The sequence below is a fragment of the Photinus pyralis genome, unplaced genomic scaffold (genome assembly GCF_008802855.1).
Source record: "Photinus pyralis isolate 1611_PpyrPB1 unplaced genomic scaffold, Ppyr1.3 Ppyr1.4_LG2, whole genome shotgun sequence".
Lineage (NCBI taxonomy): Eukaryota > Metazoa > Arthropoda > Insecta > Coleoptera > Lampyridae > Photinus > Photinus pyralis.
The window spans coordinates 5,794,307-5,805,203 of NW_022170403.1; the positions used below are offsets into that span (position 1 = coordinate 5,794,307).

Below are 10,897 nucleotides of genomic sequence, written 5' to 3' on the forward strand. Positions count from 1 at the left end.
TTTGTCTTTAAGTACAGTGGGTTCTGTTGGTGAAAGCCCGCCCACTTAAAAATAAAGATCAAAAACAAAATACAATAAAAAATGAATAAACAATAGTATATTATATACCGCGGGACTGAAGTAGTACTTTTGATCCTGAAGGTAAAGTTTATGGCCCGACCGAAGGGAGGGCCATAATTTACCTGAGGGATTAAGACCACTACTTCAGTCGCAAGGTATATACGATATTTTTCGTACTTCCGAAACTGAAACACTTAAAGTAGTTAGAGCGCCTAGGTAAAAGTAACAAGAAGTTGGTGAAAATTTGGTCACTTATTCTCTGAGAGACGCACTTTCTAATGGTCAAAAGAAAAAACTGTTCCTATGTGCCGTTTCTGAGATATTTGACAGTAAAAACAGGGTATTTTAACATGGGCTCTTATGGACACACTCGGTTTTTTTGAGCTAGCGAAGGGTTTTGTATCAAGACTTAAATGCGATGGGTCTCATTAGAAGCGAAATTTTGTGACAAATCTAAATATGCACGGAAAAGTACGTGTTCATGATGAAATAAGGAAGATATTTACCGCCGAAGCGGCGTCTGCTCTGACGCGGCGGCACGCTATGCAGCACGCGTTTAAATCTGATGACTTTTCCACTAGGTCTAGTATATAGCTGAGCTAGGACAATCTTTTCCTTCGTCTGCTGAGCACTTTTCTTCACAAAAGGCATGGTGTCTTTCAGAAAGAACGCCAAAACCAGCGATATTTATAAAGGCCTGCACACGTCTTGTTGACACACTGATCGGATCTAGATCAAGATAGCGGCTGGGGATCTGTGGCGCCAACATCGAAAAACCAAATCCACTACACCGACTTCACGTAAAACGCCAAATTGTTTAGTTTCCCGGATTTTACATACGTCTCGCATACGTTTTGATTAAAAATAAATATATTCGTTTAGGATTTACCGCTTACACTGTGAATATTTAGTCGCGGTGTGTCGTCAACATTTAGTGTGCAAAGGTTTGAAACAGGGTCGAAAAGTAGGGAGACTAGTCAAGTTGACTACTGTATAATATGTATTATTTTAAAAAATACCACTCATACCGTATTTCTAATTATTTCCTTCATATTAACATTTTTTTGGGGACGTTTACCGTAAGTAATAGATAGGCCGAGTACATGACTTGACCTCAGCCGAACGCGCTCTAACTACTTTAATATGTATGGAGTTAGAGAACGCGTTCTTTAAAAAAATCGCTGCTTAACAAGTTACCATAGGAACGTTGCGTTGGTATGACAATTCCTATGCTATGGTAACAAAAATAATTTGGAAACTGTCATTGCTAGTGTCATAATTTTGGTGGTGGGTGACAAAGGTGTATTTGATATTGATAAAAGAGCAGCCAAAGTAGGTAAAGAATTGATACCACCGAAATCCAAAAAACTCTAAGAGCAGCAGTACGATGCGTTCAAGAAGTAGTGCCGCGTACAAAATGTGGAACAACCTGCTGAAATTGTCTTGTTAGTAATTTCATCCTTCCGGGATTTTCGTCCAAATTTAATCCCGGCGGGACAAAAAGTGACACTTCAGTACTTGTCATAATGGAGTGAAGTTGTCACTTTAGTCTCGGAAGTACGAAAAATCTACTAATCACCTAATTTCACGTGTCCCGTATAACAACGACTGGCGTTTTTACTTTTTTTAAGCTAACCGCATAAAAATTGATCTCGCGAGCACGAAGCCATTCATCAAAAGCCCACGGGAGTCACGTCCGTTTAATTTTGCAAATTAAGCGTTTCCCTCGAAACGAAATCATTTGGCGTAATTCCGACTTAGCTGTTTTGGGCACGTAAACCCCATCAAGACAGCCCCGACAGACTGACGCCTTCCAAAACTCATTAATTTTGTTCGAAAGTAACCCTCTAATAAGAACACCCTGCATACTCCTTACCATGTTCAACCCCTTAAAGCGAGCTCCCGTTACAAAGGTCATCAAGTCAATGTGTTTTGCCATTTCCCCGGCGAAATTGGTGAGTAATAGAACATTTTGCCTAAATTTGGGCATCATCCCGAAATGATTAGCAATAAAAGAACATTTCAGATCAGCCATCAAAGCAAGCTTTCAACGACCTTCCAGTTCCAAGAACTCGTCCCTCACACAGACAGACGAATGGAAAAACGCTCGTAGTAGCACATTATAATTTAAAAAAATGGCTAACGAGGGAGAGTGATCCAAAAATTGATTTGGCGAAAAGAATGGAAAACGCGGCACATCTGGTGTATATTACGGTTAGTGCTCGCGTTTATTTGCACATTTAGGGCGAAAACCAAATGGATGTATGCAGGCAGTTTAGTGAATCGCGTGTCTTTAAAATGAGTTGTTAATGCAATGGAAACTGTATCACAATAAACGAGTAAAACGCAAACTCATTCAACCGAAGAACATTACATTAAATTATCTTAGAAAAGTTGAACGCTACAACAATTTTCTTCGTTATTTCTGGTAATTTTAAAATATGCGGAATGTAGTTTTGAATAAGTAATTTGGCATTTTGGAGATTATTTTGTGGATGATAAATAAGAAGAATAAATTAAAAACAATGGTCAGTTACCTTTAGAATTCCCCTTCCTAACACCAGAAGGTGCCATATGAAATTACTTTTTTATATAATGCAACCAGAAAAAGCAAAAGTTACGTAGCGTAGACAAGGTAAAGGTGTCTCCTTATTATAAATTCGCAATAATAAGCACAAACGGTGGTACAATATTCTAATTACATAAAATTTAAATAGTTATATGCTATTAACACTATTACAGGTTTGTTATGCATGCTTATACTGCACGCTTGTTTTTTAGGGCCACACCTGATGCAATAGTAAATGATCAAATTGAAAATTATAATTTGGGAAACGACGTAGTAGTTGTGGAGGGAAGTTAACACCCCCCAGACATAAGCATTCGATGGCCAAACATGTTTATGAGATAATATATCGATTGGTGATGATAATGAATTACTAGCAAATTACGTTCAACTTTTTAAGAACATTAACGTACCTAGGTATAACCCTTGAAGAGGAATTATCCATTAATTACAAAGTTGTTTAATATCAAAAATTAAATAAATTCTAATAACCCAATTAAAGCTCTATTCATTACAGGTTAGTCCCAATGAGAGGTTGGCCTTGCATTCGCGTACGCATTCCACACTATGTCACCGGCACGGCTGGCCAAGTGAACTGATAAGAAACATGTCCCATTGTTGATTAAAACTTGTAATTAAACGCCAGAAACTCAAAATGAAAATTAAAACTGGTAATTAAAAAAAGAAGCCCTAAAGGAAATCACATGTAACTTCTCTTCGAAACCAAAAAATTAACATACCTCCAATTAATAAGAGGGTTAGTAGAAAATAATATGATTACTTAGGGCCATGGTTAACTTGGTTCATACTCCATATAAAGCGAAAAAAAGTTCCTAAAAAGAATACACCAGATAATAATTGATTTAGTCAATGGCGGTCACTTACGTATTTAATAAACCCAATTTAAAGCCTCTAAAATGAGAGAAATTTATTCGCTCAAAAGCTGCCTTCTACCAACGTGCTCACAAAATAGTCAAGCGCAGGAAAGTAAGGGTCCAATGCCCAAACTCGCCTTTAGCACCCATCATAATTCTCCAAAATTTCAGTGATACTCAACCAATAATTATTTATATATACTTGCATAATAGAAATTACCAGTTGTTTGTTAAAAAAGTGTTGGGTAAATTTACAACCTTTAAAGTGAAAATGATACACGAACAAAGTGGTTAGCTAATCTAGCAACTTAAAATAAAATCTAGAAACGCCCCTGAGGACTTCAGGTGGTACACCAAGGAAAGCCGCATAACTTCTCCCCCGTATGTCCTCGAAGGTAGTCCTGTAGATCTCATCTTGATGTATCTCCAGAGGAATGATTAAATTCGACTTTTTAAAATGTTAAAAATCCCTAATATGTTTTAAGAGTTCTTGAAGGAACTTTGAAATCTCCTATGAGTCATTAAAAGTATCCTTAAAGGTAATTTATGTAACGAAAGTTTTTATAAACGCGACAACCACAACATTTTATTGACATCTAATTTTATGGACTTTATGGATGTGCATCCGTTCATAAAAGCTTGTTTATTATACCTTGAATCACGTTCTCCGTTTTGAACGCGCAAACCAACTTTTCTTCTGCTTCTGCAACAAATCATTGAATGGACGGTGTATTATCTTTTTTAACCGAAGTCATTTCATTTACAAATACAGTGATTTTTATAAGCAAACGTCGAGTGACATTTCCATGGTAATCATGGAATCATGGAAATATGACTTATGAAACTGGTATCTGGCTATGTATGCTGCCAAATGTGTTACATTTCTTAATCGCACCATTGTTTCAAGTTTTGAATGAATGCTCCAAATGATAGAAGATTTAAACACCTTTGACATTTCCTTCATATATGCCAGCAGTATCGATGCATTTAAGACTTTTTTCTGCTTCTGCGACAAGCCATTGAATGGACGGTGTATTATCTTTTTGAATCGAAGTCATTTTATTGACAAAGACGGTGATTTTTATAAACAAACGTCAAGTGATATTTCTATGGCAATGACGGAATTACGAATAAACAGCCCACTCAATTAGACATATATTCGATTATAATATTTTAATTACTTTTATTTTTAAATTATATTGCAAGTATAATTTTTAAAAAATACTCTAAGAAGCACGTGTATAATTGGTATTTAAAGCACTTTGCTCCTTAACATTTTGTCTTCCTTTTAAGAGCCGAGCCTATAAGAGCTTTCCTGAGTCTTTCAATACTTTTAAAGGTTTTAAAAGGTATTTAAGATACCTCCAAGGGCTTTTAGAACCCTTAATAAACATGCTTTAATCTTTGATAAAGTTTTAAATCTTAACCTTGAAAGGACTTTAAGACCCCAAAGGAACGCTTGTATATATAATAAGTACTTAAGAGAATCGTTTTTACAGTTTCCAGGTCTTTTACAACCCTTATTTGACATGTCGTCTTTAAGGATCTTAGTCTTCAGTAGTATTTAAAAGTTAAATCTTGAAGGGCTTTTAATATCCTTAAAAACGTGTTATTGGTCTCTAAAGACTGTAAATGCTCTTAGAATCGCTTTTACTGAGTCTTCAAGAGTCTTTCATTGGCCTGTAAGAATCACCAATAATTTCAATGAGTTTCCAAATGGTGTTAATGTCTCCAAGAATCCTATCCCATATTCTTTGTGATCAACACCCTCAAGATCAATGTCTTGAACTTTTGGAAAAGTCATTGTTTGGTTTTCGTTCGTTTTTTGACTTCCATTCTGCAGATTGTCGCTTAGTTTAAGGATCATATTTAACGCAGTATAAACTTTTGAGAACAATTCGTAAGTCTCAGGAAATCTTAACTTATTCCAATGCCCCACGTTGGCCGCCAAATAAATAATGCTATGTGGAATTTCCCGTATTTAAACGGAAATGCCACTTAATTTTCGAAACACTTTTTTAACCAATAACGACTGCACAGAAACGACGATAACCAATACCATGAAACTCAAAACGACACGTCCGCACTAGAAATTTTAAACGAAATTCAGCAATTTCTACCTAATAATCCAATTATTCTTAAAAATTGAAATGGCCACGTTATCTCAAATGATTACCTTTATCTCTATGAAATAAACGGAAAACTTAATAAATCACATCGAAATTGTCACATTTGCATTGATAAGCACCTTTACAAACAAACAAAAATTGGGTGCAAAAATTCGTTAATCTAACCATTCCAAGAAAACCTTATCATTTATAAAGAAGGCAAACAAATATCTTAACAGTAGGCTCGATTTGGGAAATTGCTGTGTTAAAACGTAGTTAGACCCAAGGCATTAAACAGAGAAAACAAAAATTGTGATGAACAGTAATTAGACAATTAGGCACTCGAATTTATTCGAAATATCTCACCACAAAATACAACGTCCTGACTGACAGTGTTTACACAGCAATAGATATTTAATAATTTCATGTTGAATTTGTAGCGTTTTTATTTTCTGATTTAAAGAAAAACTGTCATGCTGCGGTAAGGTAATGGCAGTAGAAAGTACGAAATCAATTTTACATAGTTCGAACAAGGGTGGTCAACCCCTCCCCTGTATTGTATCAAACTGTTACATTGTATGGCTATTTTTGAGCGTATTTTTTGTGAAAAACACGGATTGTTGTGTGAATTCCGTCCGTCTGCCCGTTCATCTGAAGGTTGGAGATCTCAGCACTTAACATACTACATTTCAACACTTTCTAATAATTCGCCACTATCAGTCACAAATTTTCCGGACAAAATGCTTTGAAGAACCTTGTAAACAAAGTCAGCGAATGTTGCCTCGTTCTGATGCTTTTATTGAGGGTCTATTCCATAGCGTAAAGAATATTCATACATAAAAGAATTCAGTCAAAGTAATAATTAATTTAATTGACTTTTAAATTTAAAGCGCGGGCGGAAATTAATTAACTCAATTTAACACAAAGGATAAAACCGTAATTATCTTTTTTCTTTACATGCAACTTGTCATTTGCTCATGGATTTATACACACCTAAAGCTAAACCTGACAAACTTTTCTCATTAACTAATAAGTACATTAATTCAAATCGGAGCTGAATATTAACTGAAAGCAGTTCAAAAAAGTAAAACGCTTTGAATTTAGACGGATCCTTACCTCGCGTGGCCTGTGCTTCAACAAACTTTGTAATTGTAACTTACTGATCCCAATGCTACTTCTATTCCCTTTGTCTCAAAATCATAAAAGAATTTAATCACCGAACTCAAAATTAAAATTTAAGAACGGAAATTTGAAATGTTATTTCTGGTGATGGTAAAAAGGCCTTTCGTAATGAGTTTTTGGATTTTGTTATTCGTGCAAAGTTTTATCGTTTTATTTATTCTCAAAGCCCGAGGAAGTCTGGAAGTTTTCAACAAAAATAAAACGCAAAGGTGTGCTTTCGTTGATGAAATTAACTGGCGTTTTTATTTATATCCAGATATGAAATATTAGGTACCTAATAGCGGAAAATGCATTTTTGGCGCGTGTGCGCCATCTATTGATTGAAACACTTAAGTGCATAACGTTGTCTGTACTACGGTTGCAAAATGGTTATTGCACTAACAATGCGTTGATTATAAGCATTTGCACCTACTGCTTTATATTCTAATTAATTATTTATAATAATAGTTAATGGAATACACTCACAAGATTATGCTAAATAGCAGCGAGTCGTTATATACCTGCAAAACTCTCTCATTCGTTTTTATTTTTTAACCGAAAGCGTTTGGCGCGAGTAGGTATGCATGCAGTGCAGACTATAAAACTGTCACCATATTTTATAAACGTTGATCGCGCTTTTTTCTTAAATGGAAAGAGTAAGTTCTTTAGGCCGACTATTCGACAAGCTAGTACTTTTGCCTGGAATCCAAAGTTGTTTTGTAGTTTTGCATTTCTTCTTTAATTGTTTCCCCAGCAACCGTAAGAGATGCAAGGTGTTTGGATATGTATTATGTAGGAAATTGATAAAAAAATTGAGACATTCTAACAGGTAGCGACAAAATGCCTCCTCGTACTAATAATTTTAATTTTAAATTTCTTGTAAAAAATTATTTGTCCAACACCAAAGTACCGATTAGTCCACTAGGCTACTTCAAATGATTGAAAAGGACAATCAATACAACATCCGAGGTCTCGTATAATGAATGGCGTCGTTGATATTGACGTTCCAACACGAGCACTCAAAATTACTTAATCCGACGGTATAAGCGTCAATGCACAGAATACGGCCTTATATATTATATTCTGTGCGTCAATGTCAGACGGGCGACGAATTACTTCATGTAGTTTATTTAGTCCATTGAAGATCAGAAAATTTCGATGATTTATTTACGTCTTTATCGGTACTCGCAATATTACACGATACTTCACAAACCAACTTTACTACTTACGGTCATACAATTTTAATTCATTGTGGGTTAAAATTCCACTATTGTTCGTATTTATGGTAATAGTTCCTAAACTGTATATTATCATTTGTGAAGGAAGGTGTAAAAATTGGAATTCGAGTTTACGCTCGGTTCTCGGATATCAAGATCAATGTTAGGGTGGTTTCTGCTCCGCTTTTAAAATTTCTTGTCGGATGTAACGTCCCTAGATACATCCCTTTGTTTGCAGCTTCAGAGTTGGGTTTCTTTCTAAGACGCTGTATACCATTTTGTTTACCTTCAAATAGGCACGGTCCGATACAATAAAGAGAAGACATGGGCGTGAGCGAGCATTGGTAGTTGAAGATATGTCAAACAGAAAGTTATCCCCAGTTTAGGACCTAAAGTTGAATTTCTTTAAAGAAATTCAACCTCAATTGAGGTTGCGCATATTTTTTTAATTGGTTTATTAAAGATGTACACAGTGGTCTCTTTATTTGACCGGATTTTTTAATGTTGTATGTGGGCGAGTAGTCCTGAATACGGTCCTGATCTTGAAAATGCGTTTGGAAGATTGAGGCGCCAGTGAGTCGGAGTCGGATTGGCACGTTTAGCTCAGGTTACAAGAAGTTGTTATTTTGCATTCGTCATCGAGCCTGGTACGTAGCGTGACGTCTGTTGATTCAAAAAATGGGTGACTGAAAAAAAAACAGTAGCGGGAATTTGGTTGTGTGGGATACGTTGGTGCATTCCGGGAGATCCATCTTTGGTGCAATAAAACCCTTCTGTTATATGTAAAATGGGAGCCTTGCTGATCATATCAAACTAACGACAAAATATGTGGAAGTCGGTGAATCGCAACTAATATATCGCTCATAGATTCTAAACCGAAGAGTTATTGTTAACAGAATCTCGTCCCCGAGATAGGTAACTCGCCCCTCGTCCGGTGGTATCCGAGTCTAAAACTGAGAGTCGAAGTCAATCACGGCATTATAGGTGTCGTATGAATAATAATACTTCTAGTCAAGATCATGTAAGCAAAACAAACATAAATTGAGTTACATATATTTAGATCAAAAATGAAAAAGATTGGAAAACAATAATAAAGGCTAACGGTTTGGTATTCCCATACACGTGATGCATTGGGGTGAAAGATGGAAAATTATAAAAAATGTTGTATACAAAACCCCAATACATCATTTAAAAAATGCAATTACTGCCTACATTAAATAATACAAAATACTGCACGAGGCTTTCGTGCCCGCGATTGAAAACAAGGTGCCAAACGTAAGATACGTTGGTGCATTCCGAGACGGCGCAGGCAGCTTTTCCCGTTCTAAAAATTGCGCGGTTGTTGTTTCTCTGTATGAGTCGTTTAACTATTTCTGCGAAGGAAGTACCTAATACGAAAAGGGTGTCCTTTAATTAAAATTTCTTCTTTAACATGAATACTCACTACTGGCATTCTCACATCTACTTTTCGTGATAATTTGATTGAAGTCGATGGTGGAGTAGAGCTACGCTTTTGATGTGTCCTTTTTTTGTACATGCAATTTATCATTTTACTAGTCGTTATATCTAAATTGAACCGAAGATGTGTATATTGTACTTGAGTTTTCTACCGGTATTTATGATCCCTCCAGAACCATTACAGCGTTCAGGTAGAGCGATCCAAAAAGTTAAAGCAACCACCTGTAATTTGGGGAGAGGGGATTTTTGTTTGACGTGGAGTCATCAGTGCAGATAAGTCGGAAACCTGTAATTTGGCGCAGGGTGCGTTTCAGTTGTATTTCGCTTTGGCCGGCGAGCGAAGTGAAGTCAACTATCTGTAATATTAATTTACCGCAGGGTGGCTTTATTTTTCGCGTTCGAATTCGCGCCCAAGAGTCGGACGGGGCTAGGCCAACCATATGTAAATGTTAGTTGCGGAGAAATTGCGTTATAATCCACATTTTAACATTTCTAAGATATATACATTTACTAAGTAAAATTAATTAATCACTCAATTACCGCGCTTAAAATATTTGAAAAAGGACAAGTGCGCATTCGACCTTCACGTTTTTTCTCCGTTACAGCTGTAACTCGTTTTATGATGGCATACTCCTACCACAGATTAAAATACTCTGTCTGTGCTCCTACTGACAGGCAACACAGCTTGCAGAGGAAATAATACGAAACCGTTCTTCGCCAAACAAACATCTCTAATTGTACAATTAAAATTAGTTATGGAGTCAAAATGCAATAAAAACGAGATACACGTCATATGAGAAATACAGTGCAAAACAAGATAAATCACTTTGATATAAAAACACATCAAACGCATCTACGATTCAATTTAAACAGGACTACTGGTAAAATGATAAATTGCATGTACATAAAAAAATCAAAATGTACACTTCAATAGCATCAGCTAGCTAGCTACCATTAATTTAATACGAAAAATACAGGTGAAAATGCAAGCAGTATTCATATTGAAGTTGATTACTGCAAACACAACGACGTTCTAAGCAGAAGAAAAGTTAATTAGAGAACTGACTTCGTTGCAATCGCAAATACAGTATTGGCCCTTTGATGGTGGACAAAACTCCCTTTAACGGGTATTGGGAAACTTCTTCGTAAACGTAAAACAAGCTTCCGCTTAACTCGACGACACTATTCTGGGTGTAGCTTAACACAACTTCAGCTTAAGTCAACTAGATTTTCTTCTACAAAACTTTATAACTGGCAGAACACTGTTTTGCAACAATTTTCTTCCTCCCTTAATTTTCTGCGCCTTCGAAAGAATTACATATTATCGTCATCTGTTTATTTCGGCGAAAACATATGCTTATCCTAAAACTAATTAGCCTACGCAACGAATTGCAAAACTTCTTATCTACGACCGGAGAGAAACATGAGATACACTTTTACAAATACTACGCA

At 36.0% G+C, this 10,897-nt stretch overlaps 1 long non-coding RNA gene across 1 annotated transcript; it reads left to right on the forward strand.

The window, feature by feature from the left end:
• The first annotated feature begins 1,599 nt into the window (after positions 1-1,599).
• Positions 1,600-2,951, forward strand: LOC116162813. The gene is made up of 3 exons (XR_004143617.1): positions 1,600-2,015; positions 2,087-2,274; positions 2,842-2,951. It is a non-coding gene; the product is annotated as an uncharacterized LOC116162813 (long non-coding RNA).
• Positions 2,952-10,897: the final 7,946 nt, after the last annotated feature.